This window comes from Phyllobates terribilis, unplaced genomic scaffold, assembly GCF_046119375.1.
Source record: "Phyllobates terribilis strain yellow unplaced genomic scaffold, ASM4611937v1 Scaffold_1__5_contigs__length_1240528914, whole genome shotgun sequence".
Classification (NCBI taxonomy): Eukaryota; Metazoa; Chordata; class Amphibia; order Anura; family Dendrobatidae; genus Phyllobates; species Phyllobates terribilis.
The window spans coordinates 46,066,360-46,082,296 of NW_027362761.1; positions in this window are offsets into that span (position 1 = coordinate 46,066,360).

The following is a 15,937-nucleotide window of genomic DNA, read 5'->3' on the forward strand; positions in this document are numbered from 1 at the left end:
CAAGTGACATCTTTAATTTTGATATATTTCCCTGTAACTGTGTTTTAACAGTCATGTATTCTGCAGGGAGATATTATTTGTAAGAGCACATGTTTAGAACTTGTGCCCAACCACTACATAGGTATGTTCACTGTATTGTGATATTATTTCTTATGTTGTCGCATGTAAAGTAGTAGAGTACACGTGTCCCTGAGTGAAAAATCCAGTGCTCCACTGACCCGGACTCTGTGATTAGATGTTTCTCTGGTCCTTTTTTTTTCACTTCTTGGCTTGACAGTGGGGTGTACTTACTTTATAGAGTAATTATCACCATAACCCACTACTGTTTTACTGTTTTGTTTTTGTTTTTTTTCCAAACCCCCCTCCAAAAAATATAAATTGTAATTATTATTTAAAAAAAAAAAAAGTGTTTTGGATTTAAGGAATGTCCATGCGCATTGTAGGCAAATTGGCAACTTTCTTCAGAAAGATGCTTTAAAGGGAGCCTGTCACATGAAAAAATGCTATTAACCTGCAGATATGGGGTTAATCTGCAGGTCAATAATGTTCTGAACCTGCCTGGTAACCACACTTAGAGTCCCGCTATCTGGAGGAAATAAACTTAATTTCTCCCTGCAGCGTTAGGGTTTCAGCCACAGTGGTGGCGCCATCGCAGGTTCAGTCATCCCTCTGTGTATAGTGAGCGATGGCTGTAACCATGCCCCCTGCACTGACTGTCAGCTCATCATTAGGTCCAACTGTCAGTCAGTGTGGGGGGCGCTTTTACAGCCGCTGTTCTCTATAAACAGAGGGGTCACTGAAACAGCATCGGCACCACCCCCGTGACTGAATTCCGAACACTGCCAGGAGGAATAAAGTTAATTTCCTTCTGTCAGCAGGGCTCTAAGTGCGGGCACCCGGCAGGTTCAGAAGGCTATTAACCTGCAGATTAACCCCATATCTGCATGTTAATAGCACTTTTTCACGTGACAGGTTCCCTTTAAGCTGCCAAACATGAAGTTCCTAACACGGCTAGTGGTGCTGCGTCACTTCTTAGGACTAATCTTTCTCTCTCTGTCCTTAAGAATAGAGATGGGCAAACCCGAACGACAAAGCTCGGGGTCCGTACCAGGCACCTGGTGTCTGTGCACGCCTGAACAATGCTTGTTGAAAGGCTGCAGCGTAGCCAATCAACAAGCTTTTCCTGTGTGGGCACTTCCGGCCCCATCACAGCCATGTCAAGTATTGGCATGGATGTGATTGTCTGGCGCACTGTGTAAAAAAAATAAAATAAAAAATAAAGACATGGGGTCTCCTCTATGTTTGATAACAAGCACAGGTAAACCCAACAGCTGCAGGCTGCAACCCTCAGCTTTCAGCTATATCTTTGCTGGTTATCAAAAATAGAGGGGTCCTCACATCATTTTTTTAAATGATTTAAATAAATAATTTAAAAAAATGTTGTGGCAGCCCTTGCATTCACTGCATAGGCCAACACTATGGGAGACCCACTTCCTAATAATGGGAACATTTTTTCATGAGGCGCTGTACGTCTCTTCCAGGAGGCATTGGAGTGCCTCCCAATTTTTGGCAGCCCTTGCATTCACTGCATAGGCCAACACTATGGGAGACGCTCTCCTTTCTAATGGGAATTTGTTGTTACTGTGACCCTGCTCTATGTGTCTTTAAATTGTTAATGGGGTTTTTCCTAAATTTGGTCAGCCGTTAGACTCATATTGCATATTCTATAACTGTATATGTATATGTGAAATTATTTTCTTTACTGTGGATGAGCCCTGTATTAAATAGAATATATGCTCCAAACAATTTCAAACTGAGATCTGGCCTACTGTATCATGTTAGTAACATAAGAAATTGTTGTTTTTTTTACTGTGGATGAGGCCTGCATTAAATAGAATATATGCTCCAAGAAATTTAAAACTGAGATCTAGTCTGCTGTATCACCTTAGTAACAGAAGATATATATATTTTTTTACTGTGGATGAGGCCTGTATTAAATAGAATATATGCTCCAAACTATTTTGAACGAGATCTGGCCTACTATATGATGTTAGTAACAGAAGAAATTATTTTTTTACTGTGGATGAGGCCTGTATTAAATAGAATATATGCTCCAAGAAATTTTAAACTGGACCTAGTCTGCTGTGTCACGTTAGTAACAGAATAAATTATATATTTTTTACTGTGGATGAGGCCTGTATAACATAGAATATATGTTTCAAACAATTTCAAACTGATATCTGGTTTGCTGTATCACATTACTAACAGAAGAAATTCTTTTTTTTTTTTTTTACTGAGAACGAGCTCGCCATACAGCTTAATTTCACCCCAGAAAATTGCAAGCTGAGATGTGGCGTGCTGTATCACTTTGGTAACAGGAAAAATTTGATTTTTAAAGGTGTACTCATGCATGGAGCACAATAGAAGCAGTGCACAACAGAGTTCTATGCTGAAATGTGCCCTGCTGTCTTTGTATGGACCTCACTAATAGCACAAAGAAAAAATATGCTGGGAGGTCTATTTCACAGGCACTCAGGACCCTATTTATCTAAACTATCTGACTTAGAAGCAACCGCCTAGCTAACTATCTAAAATAGCTCAGTATCCAGGAGCAGCCTTTCTGACCTGTTATACTCACAAAATGGCACTAAAACAACATGTATGCTCGTTATATACAGAAGGACATGTGATTTCAGCAGCCAATGCACAATTCTATGTGTCTTGACATTGTAGATGGTTCCTGCTCCCTGATTGGCTACCGATAATTTGCACACATTAAGTTAGGAAAAAAAATTAGGTTACAAGCACGCCGCTCCTCTGACCTCTCCCCATACCCTCCTCTCATCAAACACGTCCTCCCTGCTCATCATACAGCACCACCATCCTAGCCAAAGTGCTGAAAATACTGTAGCGGAAACGCAATCATTTGCCAGACTCTTACCGAATTCTGCCGATTTTAAGTAAAATCGCTCGGTGTCTGATCATGAATCTGAATGTGCAACGTTCGTGCCTATTTTGAAATTGGCAAACGTTTTTCAAACATGTTCACTCATCTCTAGTAGTGAGCACCTTGAATCCCCAGGTGCTTCACAGAAGTTTATGACGCAGAGCCGTGAAAATAAAAAAATCTAATTTTTTCCTCAAAAATGTACATTTAGCAACAATTTTTTTTTTTTCACAAGGGTAACAGGAGAAATTGAACAATAAAATAATGCTTGGGTGCACGGCTGGGTTCGGAAGGGAAGGATCACCGTTTGATTTTTTGAATGCAAAAATGTCTGGAATCGAGAGCAGATGCCATGTCTCGTTTGGAGAGCCCCTGATGTGCCTAAACAGTGGAAACCCCGTACAAGTGACCCCATTTTGGAAACTAGACACCTCAATTAATGTTTCTAGATCTATGGTGAGCACCTTGAACCCCCAGGTGCTTCACAGAAGTTTATGCCGTAGACCCGTGAATATAATAAATCCAATTTTTCCCCCAAAAATGTACTATGAGCCCAAACTTTTTTTATTTTCACAAGGGTAACAGGAGAAAATGGACCCCAAAATTTGTTGTGCAATTTCTCCTGAGTATGTCGATACCCCATATGTGGAGTAAAATTAGTGTTAGGGCACACAGCAGGGCTCGGAAGGGAAGGAGCACCATTTGACTTTTTGAATGCAAAAATGTCTGGAATCGAGAGTGGATGCCATGTCACATTTGGAGAGCCCCTGATGTGCCTAAACAGTGGAAACCCCCCACAAATGACCCCATTATGGAAACTATACCCCTAAAGTAATGTATGTAGATGTCTGGGGAGCACCTTAAACCCCTAGTTTCCATAACTTTTTTTTATAACGTAGAGCGATAAAAATAAAAAAATTACGTTGTTTGCACACAAATGTACTTTTATCCACAGATTTTTTATGTTCACAAGGGTAACAGGAGAAAATGGACCACAAAATTTGAGTACGTCGATACCCCATATGTAGGGGAAAGCTAATGTTTGGGCGCACGGCAGGGCTCGAAAAGTAAGGAGTGACATTTTGGAACGCAGACTTCGATAGAATGGTCTGCGGATGTCATGCCGCATTTGGAGAGCCCCTGATGTGTCTAAACAGTGGAAAACCCCCACAAGTGACTCCATTTTGGAAACTACACCCCTCAAGGATTTTATCCAAGGGTATAGTGAGCATTTTTAACCCACATGTACTATACAGAATTTGATAACCTTCATATGGTTCCTTCCTCGTCATATGGAAAATTTTTAGTTTTTTCCTACGCAAATTGCCTCTTCAGAGAAAAATAGGACTTGTACTCTATAGCGCCACCTATTTGAAGCAGCAATCCTACAAGTCACAATCAACCCTTTAACGAGTCGTTCAATATGACTTAGGATAAAAGCCAAATCAGAATCTCAATTTGCAGACACGGTGTTTTGGGCTGTTGGCCCTCGTCAGTGCAAAGTATGAGACCTGATTTGGCTAGGTGAGAGGCTCTGAACTGAGGACTAAGGGGTAACATTTCTCCTTATGGAGAGTGACACACCAGCTCTGGCACGTCAAGGTAAGGAGGCTTATTTGCCATGCAATGCTCCTCTGGGAAATTTAATATGCAAATTTCCTCTTCAGAGATAAAGAGGACTTGTACTCTATAGCGCCCCCTATTGGAGGCAGCAATCCTACAAGTCACAATCAACCCTTTAACGAGTCGTGCAATATGACTTAGGATAAAAGCCAAATCAGAATCTCAATTTGCAGACAGTGTTTCGGGCTGTTGGCCCTCGTCAGTGCAAAGTATGAGCACTGATTTGGCTAGGTGAGAGGCTCTGGACTGAGGTCCAAGGGGTAACATTTCTCCTTATGGAGAGTGACACACCAGCTCTGGCACGTCAAGGTAAGGAGGCTTATTCGCCATGCAATGCTCCTCTGGGAAATTTAATATGCAAATTGCCTCTTCAGAGAAAAAGAGGACTTGTACTCTATAGCGACGAGGGCCAACAGTCCGAAACACCGTGTCTGCAAATTGAGATTCTGATTTGGCTTTTATCCTAAGTCATATTGCACGACTCGTTAAAGGGTTGATTGTGACTTATAGGATTGCTGCTTCCAATAGGTGGCGCTATAGAGGCTTATTTGCCATGCAATGGTCCTCTGGGAAATTTAATATGCAAATTTCCTCTTCAGAGATAAAGAGGACTTGTACTCTCTAGCGCCACCTATAAGGAGAAATGTTACCCCTTAGTTTTTTCCTGAAAATGTTGTAATTTGTAGTCCCAAATTTGTAATTTTCACAATGGCTTATAGGTGAAAATGGACCCCATAATTTGTTACGGAATTTCTCCCAATTGTGATGATGCTCAATATGTGGTCGAAAACATCTCTTTGTGTACATGGCAGGGCTAGGAAAGGAAAGAGCGCTATTTGTCTGGAATAAATTGTGAATGCAATGTCACATTTGGAGAGACCCTGAAATGCAAAAACAGTAGAAACCCCCGACAAGTTGACCCCATTTTGGAAACTAGACCCCTCAAGGAATTCATCTATGGGTGTACTGATCATATTTAACCTACAGGTGATTCACAAAACTTTATAACATTTAGATGTGAGAACCAAAACATTTTTTCCCACTAAAATACTGTTTTAGAACCAAAATTTATAATTTACAAAAGGGGTAATGGGAGAAATTGGACCCAACAATTTGTTATGCAATTTCTCCCAAATGTGGCGGCAACCCATATGTGGATTTACACTACTGTTTGAGCACACGGAGGGATCGGATGGGAAGGAGAGCTACTTTTAGAACGCAGATTCTGTTTGAATAAATTGTGAGCTCCATTAGCCAAGCCCCTGAGGTGCTAGAACAGCAGAAACCCACTCAGGTGACACCCATATTGGAAACTCCACTGCCTAATGATTTCATCTGGGGGAGTAATGAGTATTTTGAACCCATCGGTGCCTCACAGAATTTTATAACATTGAAACATGGAAATATGACATTTTAGTGGTAAAAATAAAATTATTGTATTTGCTGAAAATTTTTAAGATACATAAGGGTTAACAGGTGAAACTGGACTCAATAATTTATTGCTCAATTTCTCCCGAATGCGGTGATGCCCCATATGTTGTCAGAAATTACTGTTGGACCACACGTCAGGGCTGAGAAGGAAGGAGCGCCATTTGGCTTTTGGAGCACAGATTTTGCTAGAATAGGTTACGGGTGACATACCTCTCAATGAATTCATCTATGGCTGCAGTGACTATTTTGTAACATCTATGCCAGGTTTTATTCTGGAGAATTGCAAATATGCTAGTTTAGTGCCCATACATATTGTAGCGCCCCCATACATTGTGCCCAGCTTGTGCTTCTGGAGACTCACAGTCTGTAAATTAAGTGCTCTTTCCACACTACAATAATGTCAAACATGTGGCTGCTTACTGCGGTTTAGGCACAGTGGAGCTCAGAAGCAGGGGGGCATTTGGTTTTGGGATTGCAGAATTTACTGGATGTTGTTTGAGTGGGTGGCAGCTGTCGCTTTTTCAGAGTCTTTGTTTTGCCAGTAACGTAGAAACCCCCTATAGTTCCAATGACAGATCACAGACTTGAGTGGGGGCTGGTTTTCCATGGGATAAATTAGGCTTTTTATTGGTAACATTTTGGGGTGCATAATATTTTTTTATCTCTTCCAGAAATAGGCTGGATCACATCCTTGTGTTCTACGCTGAGCACTTACATCAGGGTTTCCCTGTAAATCCCACAAAAATGAGATGCAAATGAAACCCCCGACAGAACCACCCACCATAATGAGGTAAATGGAAACACTTTGGAGTCTGCTTGACATCTGCTCCGGTGGTATCCATCTTTTTAGGCGTGCAGAGTGGTCGCCTACACTTGTGTGCTAGAAAGACGCCTAAAATGATGGAACACCACCGGTAAACAGTCCAGACCAAAGTGACTCCATCTGCCTGATAAGTGAGTGGTTCCGTCCAGGGTTTTGTCTGAGTCGCGGTTTCGGAAAATTTACACGGAAACCCCGACGTAAGAGCTCAGCAGGATAAATGTAGGCCGAGCCTTATTTCGATTTTTGAGAGGTAGAATGAACAAATAACAGCAGTACCAGAATAGTTCTCATTTTTATTTTTGCGTGGTTCACCGTGCGATAAGGCAGATTTATTCTTCGGGTCGGTGCGATTACAACAATACCAGATTTATATTGGCTTTTTTTTAGGTTTTGCTGCTATCATACAGTAAAAATGCTTTTTTATAAAAAGTAGTTTTTTTCGTCACCATATTCCGAGGGCTGTAACTTTTTTATTTTTTGGCGAACAAAGCTATATGAAGGCTTATTTTTTGGGGGACAAGTTGGTCCACTTGAAGCCGGGCAAGAGGAGATCGCATGTAGCAATGCCCAAATATTTGAGCAGCCACGGTCACACGAAGGCAAAGGTGGGAAAGTGTCACAAGAGGTGGACGATGAGGATACACAATTGCCAGAAAGTCAGGAGGAGGACCAGAGTGCCAAAGTGGACGGAACCACTCACTTATCAGGCAAATGGAGTCACTTTGGTCTGGACTGTTTACCGGTGGTGTTCCATCATTTTCGGTGGTGGATGATATAGTAACTGACCCAACCTGGCAGGAGGACATGCAGAGCGAGGACAGCAACGCACAGGGGGAGGGAGGCAGAGCATCCCAACAGGCAGGAAGAAGCAGTGTGGTGTCCACAGAAAGAAGACAGGCAACATTTTCCGTAACACCAACACGAAGGAAGTGGTTGTTTTTTAAAGACTTTTCTGATAACCCCAAAAAGGCCATTTGCACCACCTGCCAGGCCAGCATCAACAAGGGTAGCAAAACGACCAGTCTGACCACCACCAGCATGACCAGGCACATGGCAGCAAAGCACCCGACTTTGTGGGCTGAGCCCAGAGTCCAGGATCAGTGTCTACGGGTGGCACCATTGCTTCTTCTGCTGTTGTGCATGCAAGCCAATCCCCTGTCCATGGTGCATGCGAAGATGCCTCCTTCCCTGCACCTGTCGTTGCACACTCTCTAGTAGCAGCATCAGGAAGCACGTCCACATCCTTGTCTCAGCGCAGTGTTCAGTTGTCCATACCCCAGTCCTTGGAACGCAAGCGCAAATACGCAGCCAACGCCCCACAGGCCACACTACTAAATGTCCCCCATTTCACGACTGCTTGCACTCGAAATGTTACCTTTAGGCTCGTGGAGACAGAAGCATTCCGCAACCTGATGGTGGCGACCATCCGTCGGTACTCGGTCCCCAGCCGCCACTATTACTCCCGATGTGCCTCCCCGCATTACACAAGCACGTGTCCCAGAACATTAGCCATGCCTTCAACAACGCAGTTACCGGGAAAGTCCACCTAACCACGTACGGGTGGACAAGTGTTTGTGGGCAGGGACGGTACATCTCGCTAACGGCACACTGGGTTAACATAGTGCAAGCCGGGACCCAGTTGGACCTTGGGACGGAACACGTCCTCCTGACGCCAAGGATTGTGGGCCCTAGGTCAATCAGGGTTGCCCCCACAGTCTACAGCTCCTGCTCCTCATCCTCCTCAGCCTCCTCCTCCTCTTCAGCCTCCCTCTCCGAAATGACCACATCAGTCACAAGCTGGAAGCACTGCTGCACTGCCTCAGCCAAGCGGCAACAGGCTGTGCTGAAGCTAATATGCTTAGGTGACAAACCGCACAATGCTGAAGAGTTGTAGACAGCTCTGAAAGAGCAGGCAGATGTGTGGCTCACACCGCTGAACCTACAGCCAGGCATGGTCATGTGTGACAATGGCTGGAACCTGGTGGCAGCTCTGAGGCGAGGCGAGCTCACACACATACCATGCCTGGCCCATGTGCTTTACCTTGTCGTTCAGCGGTTTCTCAAATCCTACCCGGAGCTGCCGGATCTGCTTGTTAAAGTACGCCGCCTGTGTGCCCATTTTAGAAAGCCAGCTACAGCTTCCGCCGCCCTTGCCGTGTTTCAGCAGCATTTGCAGCTTCCGGTTCACAGACTGGTATGTGATGTCCCCACGCATTGGAACTCTACACTGCAGATGTTGAGAAGGATTTGTGAGCAGAAGAGGGCAGTTGTTGAGTACCAACATCAACGAGGCCGTCGGTATTCAGTTCAGACTCCATACATAAGACCTCAGGAGTGGACATGGATGTCAGACATATGTACCATCCTCCAAAACTTTGAGGACTCCACCAAGATGGTGAGTGGCGATGATGCCATAATTAGCATCACCATCACGCTTCTCTGTCTTCTGAAATTCTGTCTGTTCACAATCCAAGAGGATGAATTGCAGGCAGAGCACGATGAGATGGAGCAAGGAACCATACAGGGTGATTACACACTGCCCAGCCTCATCTCATCCCAATGTGGATTGGGTGACAATGAGGAAGAGGAGGAGGAGGAAGAACAGGAGCTAGTTTCATGCGCTATTGACGGTACTACCTGCACAACTGTCATACCGTCTGTTCAGTGTGGATGGCCAGAGGACAGTGAGGAGGAGGAGGAGAGCATGGTCAGTCATCCTCTTGGTGAGGACATGGAAGTCTTGCCTGTAGCAGTCTGGCACGCATGGCTGAGTTTATGTTATGCTGGGTGACAGTTATTACTGATTGGTGACACTTCTAGACCCACGCTACAAGGAGAACTTTATATTTCTTATTCCTGAGGCAGACAGGTCTACAAAAATTGGGCAGTACCAGAAGTCCCTTGTTGCGGAACTATTAAAAAAATTCCCATCTGAAAACGCTGGCGGCAGAGGTCACAATTCGTTGGACAACCAAGGAGTACAGGCTAAAGAGACACAGATGCAATGCAGCAGAGGCAGGGGAACACTGTCAAAGTTCTGGGACAGTTTTCTCAGACCCTCCCATCGCACAGGCCCTGAGGTGCGGGGTACTCTCACAAGGAGTGCAAAGTTTGGGAAGATGCTTGGAGAGTACCTTGCCGACTGTACCAACGTCCTCCGTGATTCCTTCATATGTGGAATGAACTGGCTTTCTATGCTTTGGAGGTCCTGGGCTGCCCTGCCACTAGCGTTTTATCAGAGCGGGTTTTTAGTGCTGCTGGTGGAATTACAACTGATAAGCGCATCCGCCTGTCAACTGAAAATGCTGACAGGCTGACTTATAAAAATGAGCAAGGGCTGGATTGGGACAGACTTCTCAACACCACCGAATGATAGCAGCATAACATAAACTCAAATCCAGTGTCTTTTTTTGGGAGGTGTATTCCCATGCACCTCTTCACACCCACACATGGGCATACGCTTCCTGATTTTGGCTATTTGCTCTTGTTCTCCTCCTTCTCCTCATCCTCATCCTCCACCACCATATCACCAGGGTGACCGTGGTCCGTGATGCAACACCCACATAATTTTTTTAAAGGGTGTTTATGATGCCCGTAAAAAAAAAATTATACAGTATGTTCATGTATAACCCCAGGGGTAAATGTTTGTCAGCCCATACACTTAGTGCATGAGCATTCCAAGTATAGGAGACTCGCTCCTTTCTAATGGGAACATTTTTTTATGAGGCCCTCTAAGTCTCTTCCAAGGGGCATTGGAGTGTCTCCCAATTTTTGGCAGCCCTTGCATTCACTGCATAGGCCAACACTATGGGAGACCGTCTCCTTTCTAATTGGAATTTGTCGTTACTGTGGCCCTGCTCTATGTGTCTTTAAATTCTTAGTGTTTTTTTTCCTAAATTTGATCAGCCGTTGGACTCACTGCATACCCTATAACTGTATAGCAGACCCTCTCCTTTCTAATGGGAACATGTCGTACTTGTTTCTGTGGCCCTGCTCTATGTGTATTTAAATTCTTAGTGGGGTTTTTCCTAAATTTGGTCAGCCATTGGACTCACTGCATACCCTATAACTGTATAGCAGACTCTCTGCTCTATGTGTATTTAAATTCTTAGTGGAATTTTTCCTAAATTTGGTCAGCCGTTGGACTCACTGCATACCCTATAACTGTATAGCAGACCATCTGCTTTCTAATAGGAACATGTCGTACTAGTCACTGTGGCCCTGCTCTATGTGTCTTTAAATTGTCAGTGGAGTTTTTCCCAAATTTTGGCAGCCCTTGCAGTCACAGCATGGGCATTACCACTATAGGAGACCCGCTTCTTTATAATGGGAATATTTTTTTTCCTGAGACCCCCCTCTATGTCTCTTCAAAGGGGTATTGGGTTGCGTCCGAATTTTTGATAGCCTTTGCAGTCACTGCATACGCAATAACAGTATAGGAGACCCACTCGTTAATAATGGGAACAACAAAGAATAGCCGGCTGATGGCTCTCATACAATAGCGAGGGCCGACTGCTGGACTTTCAAGAATAGTAAGGGCCGCCTTATGGCCCTATAAAAATAGGCTTTGTGACTTTCAGAGTCTCTTCATCATAAATGAAACAGGATGTGTCTGGTGATGAGTCACACACCACATTGCCAGATAAGGTTGCAAAATGTTAAAATGACATTTCCCGGTGAATGCATTTGTCTTAAAAAATAACGTAAAATAACGTAAAAAAAAAAAACAGTAGGATCTTTCTTTAGTATTAAAAACAGAGTCACCAATGTAACCTCAATGTAATCACATTGTTCAGCTCCTGCACCTCCTCCTCCATCTCTGAAATGACCACATCAGTCACAAGCTGAAAGAACTGCAGCACTGCCTTGGCCAAGTGGCAACAGGCTGTGCTGAAGATAACATGCTTAATGCTTAGATGACAAACCTCCCAGCACTGCAGAGTTGTTGAAAGCTGTAACACAGCAGCCTGATCTGTGGCTCTCACCGCTGAACATACAGCCAGGCATGGTCGTGTGTGACAATGGGCGGAACCTGGTGATGGAGAAATGACAGCCGGAGTAGATATGGTTTCCCTCTATGCCAGTCCTTTCACCGAGCTAAAGAATATGGCTGTGGTGAAATACAACTCCCACTGAGAAGCTGTTTCAGATTGAAAAACATTGTGCCCACCAGAGGATTTGATTCTGAGGGCTCACCTTTCTCCCTCGCTCAAGAGCCCCATAGCAGCTGCAGAATTTGCGCTATCATGAACTCTCCTGATGTTGAAGCCAGGGCACACCAGAGGATTCTCTGGTGGGACCGTCCAACCCTGCCGAGAAGCAGTCCTGGCTAAGAAAAGTGTGTGGGAAGGTTTCCGGACACTCTATGGCTGCTTTTTTACTGAGGTGGAAACCCACACAAACATGTGGAGAACATAAAAAGTCCTTGCAGATGTTGTCCTTGCTGGGATTTGAACCTAGGATCCCAACGCTGCAAGGCTTCAGTGCTAACCACTGATCCAATGTGCTGCCGTTCACCCTCTAATATCTAACAGGCTGGAGAAACTTGCACCTACTGCCACTCTATCTTCAGCTCCTTTGTGAGAAACTAATGTATTTGGGCAGCCACTCAGTCTACCAAATAAAACTCCTGAGAAGGAAATTGGGGATGGCTTCACTACTGGTACTGGAGGCCGTGCTAATACCATGGCTTTGTACCATAGTTTACTGGAAATATTCCAGGCTGCTAGGAGGCAAGCAAATTCCCACAGAAAAGTACTAGCAGTAATGTTCTGGGACCTGCGCTTGTTGAAGGCGGAGACAACACCAGGAGAAATAGTGACGGCTGGGGACCTAGTATGGACACGAGGCATGAGGCATGAGGTTGTGAAAAGCTTCCGCCTCCACGAGCCTAAAAGGCCACATTTCAAGTGCAAGCATTTGCCTAGAAATCTGGCAGTTTAGTATTGCGGCTTGTTTGGCTGCATACTTGCGCTTGCATTCCAAGTAACAGAAAACTAAGCAGATGGTGGCCTCTATCATCATCATGGCCTCACCTCGGCACTATGAACTCTCCTGAAGCCAGGGCCCATCGGAGGAGTCTCCGGTTTTCTGGTGGGTCCGTCCAACCCTGCCGAGAAGCAGCACTGGCTAAGAAAAGTGTGGGGGAAGGTTCCCGGACACTCTATGGCTGCTTTTTTAATGTGGATCAGACGTGCTTATGCATGTTATTTCTCAAACCGCATTACAGATCAGGCCATTGCCCAACTCTGTAGTCATGAAATTAAATGCGCAAAGAAAGATGTTTGTGTGTCAAAGCACCACCGACAAGTGCAAGTTGATGTTGGACGGGCTGTTATTGCTTCTGCAATAAGCTGCATTAGAGGACTTCCTGAGAAATGACACCCAGATTAGATAAGGTTTCCCTCTATGCCAGTCCTTTCACCGAGCTAAAGAATATGGCTGTGGTGAAATACAACTCAGCAAAAAAAGCTGTGGACTGGCTCCATACCATCCCTGGCCACATTCACCTGTTCACGTGTTTGTGGTTAGGCGGTCCTTCCCAGTAAGTGCACTGGGGAGGGCACGGGTAATGTTGTGGGACCCATGCTTGTGCAAGGCGGAGACGACACCGGGACAAATAGTGGCGGCTGGGGACCGAGTATGGATACCCGGTCGCCGACGCCATAAGATTGTGGACAGTCTCCGCCTCCACGAGCCTAAAAGGCCGCATTTCAAGTGCAAGCAGCTGTCAAAAATTTGGCAGTATAGTATTGCAGCCTGTGGGTGGGTGGCTGGCTGGTTGGCTGCATACTTGCGCTTTCATTCCAAGGAATGGGGTAGGGACAACTGAACGCTGCACTGGGACAAGGACGTGGATGGCGATTGTTGCAAGTCTGCAACGACAGGTGCATGGCGTGAGGTATCTTCGCATGCGCCAAGAATCACTTATGATGGGCAGACTTTTAGACAGTGACCTGGGAGTCAAAGATGCTTCCAGAGGTCTTCCCCATGCTGTTCCCATGTCTTTTCAGCACTGAATGCATGTGTCCGATGATGTGTCACACACCACATGGTCAGATAAGGTTTTAAAATGTTAAAATGACATTTCCCAGTGAATGCATTTGTCTTGGTTGAAAGCAATGCAAAAGTTCAAAAACGCATCAAAAATGCTGCGTGTGAACATAGCCCAAGGTGTGAAGGAGTATTTTTATTTTGTCTTATATACAAGTCATTACCCTGGAAAGGTAGTTCCTTAACGTATTTCCCAGGAAAATCCATTTTGGTTTTGTTTTTGTATGTTTTATTGTGAGTCCGTAAAAGTGGCGTAATACTCTGACAACGTTGTTCTAGGATCTGGGAGTCAGAAATGCTTCCAGGGGTCTTCCCCATGCTGTTCCCATGTCATCTTAGCACTGTTCCCATCGATTTGGGCAATTTTTAGGCCCTCTGCAGAGCGCCGGGGGGAGCCGCCTGAAAAATGCTTGAGTTTCCCATAGACTTACATTGGGCTCGTTGCTCGGGTCGAGCACCCGAGTATTCCAATTTGCTTGACCGGAGCAACGAGTACCCGAGTATTTTAGTGCTCGCTCATCACTACATACAACTAAAGGCATTTACAAAAAAACTTATGTTCACATGCTAAATACATTGCAATTCAAAAAAGTAGTGGACAACTCCATTAACCCCTTAATAACATCTGACGTACTAATACGCGTCTGTGCCCTGGGACTTAAGAGCCAGACCCGTATTAGTACGTCATGGCGATCGCGCGCGCACACAGGCTGTGCGGGCGCGATCGCCGCCGGGTGTCAGCTGATTGTCACAGCTGACACCCGGTACTATGTGCAGGGAGCGGTCACGCACCGCTCCCAGCACATTAACCCCCGCGATGCTGCGATCGAAGTCGATCGAAGTCGATCGCGGCATTGCGGGGGCAAGGGGAGGTGATCGCCGATACTCACCTCCTCTTCCGGCTTCCAGCGCAGTCTGCAAAGGCTTCCCGGGTGTTGCCATGACGACCCGATGTCGTCATGACAACATCCGGGTCACCAGAGAGCAGGAAGATTGCTTGGACATGCGCAGTGCATCTCCAAGCAATCTTCACACTGTGCACTTCTGACAGCCTTCATGGCATAGGGATGGTGCTCCATTCCTGTGCCATGCAGGCGATCAGAAAAAAAAAAGTGAAAGTCCCAGAGTGGGACAAAGTAATAAAGTGTATAAACTGTGTGAAAGTGGAAAAAAAAAAAAAAAAAAATGTGCAAAAATATTATAAAAAAATAAAAAAAATAATACACCAAAAATAAAAATATAATGTACCCATCAATAAATATTATTATAAAAAAAATAAAAAAAAAACAATAAAAGTACACATATTTGGTATCGCCGCGTCCGGAACAACCTGACCTATAAAACTGTCCCACTAGTTAACCCCTTCAGTGAACACGGTAAAAAAAAAAAAAAAAAAACCAAGCAAAAAACAATGCTTTATCACCATACCGCCAAACAAAAAGTGGAATAACACGCGATCAAAAAGACGCATATAAATAAAAATGATACCGCTGAAAACGTCATCTCGTCCCGCAAAAAACAAGCCGCCATATAGCTCCATCAGCCGAAAAATAAAAAAGTTATAGCTCTCAGAATAAAGCGATACTAAAAAATATTTTTTTCTATAAAATAGCTTTTATTGTGTATAAGCGCCAAAACATAGAAAAATTATACAAATGTGGTACCGCTGTAAACGTACTGACCCGAAGAGTAAAGCTGCCTCATCAATTTTACCACACGCGGAACAGAATAAAAAAAAAAAAAAAAAACAATTCCTGAATTGTTGGTTTTTGTTTATTCTGCCTCCCAAAAATCGGAATAGAAAGCGATCAAAAAATGTCACGTGCCTGAAAATGGCACCAATAACAACGTCAAGTCATCCCGCAAAAAACGAGCCGTCACATGACTGTCTGCCAAAATTTGGAAAAATTATAGCTCTCAAAATATGGCGATGCAAAAACTAGATTTTACAAAAAATGCGTCTTTTAGTGTGTGACAGCTGTCAGTCATAAAAACCCCATATGATTCTGGCATTGCTGTAATCACACCGACCCGAAGAATAAAGTCGTCTAATCACTTAT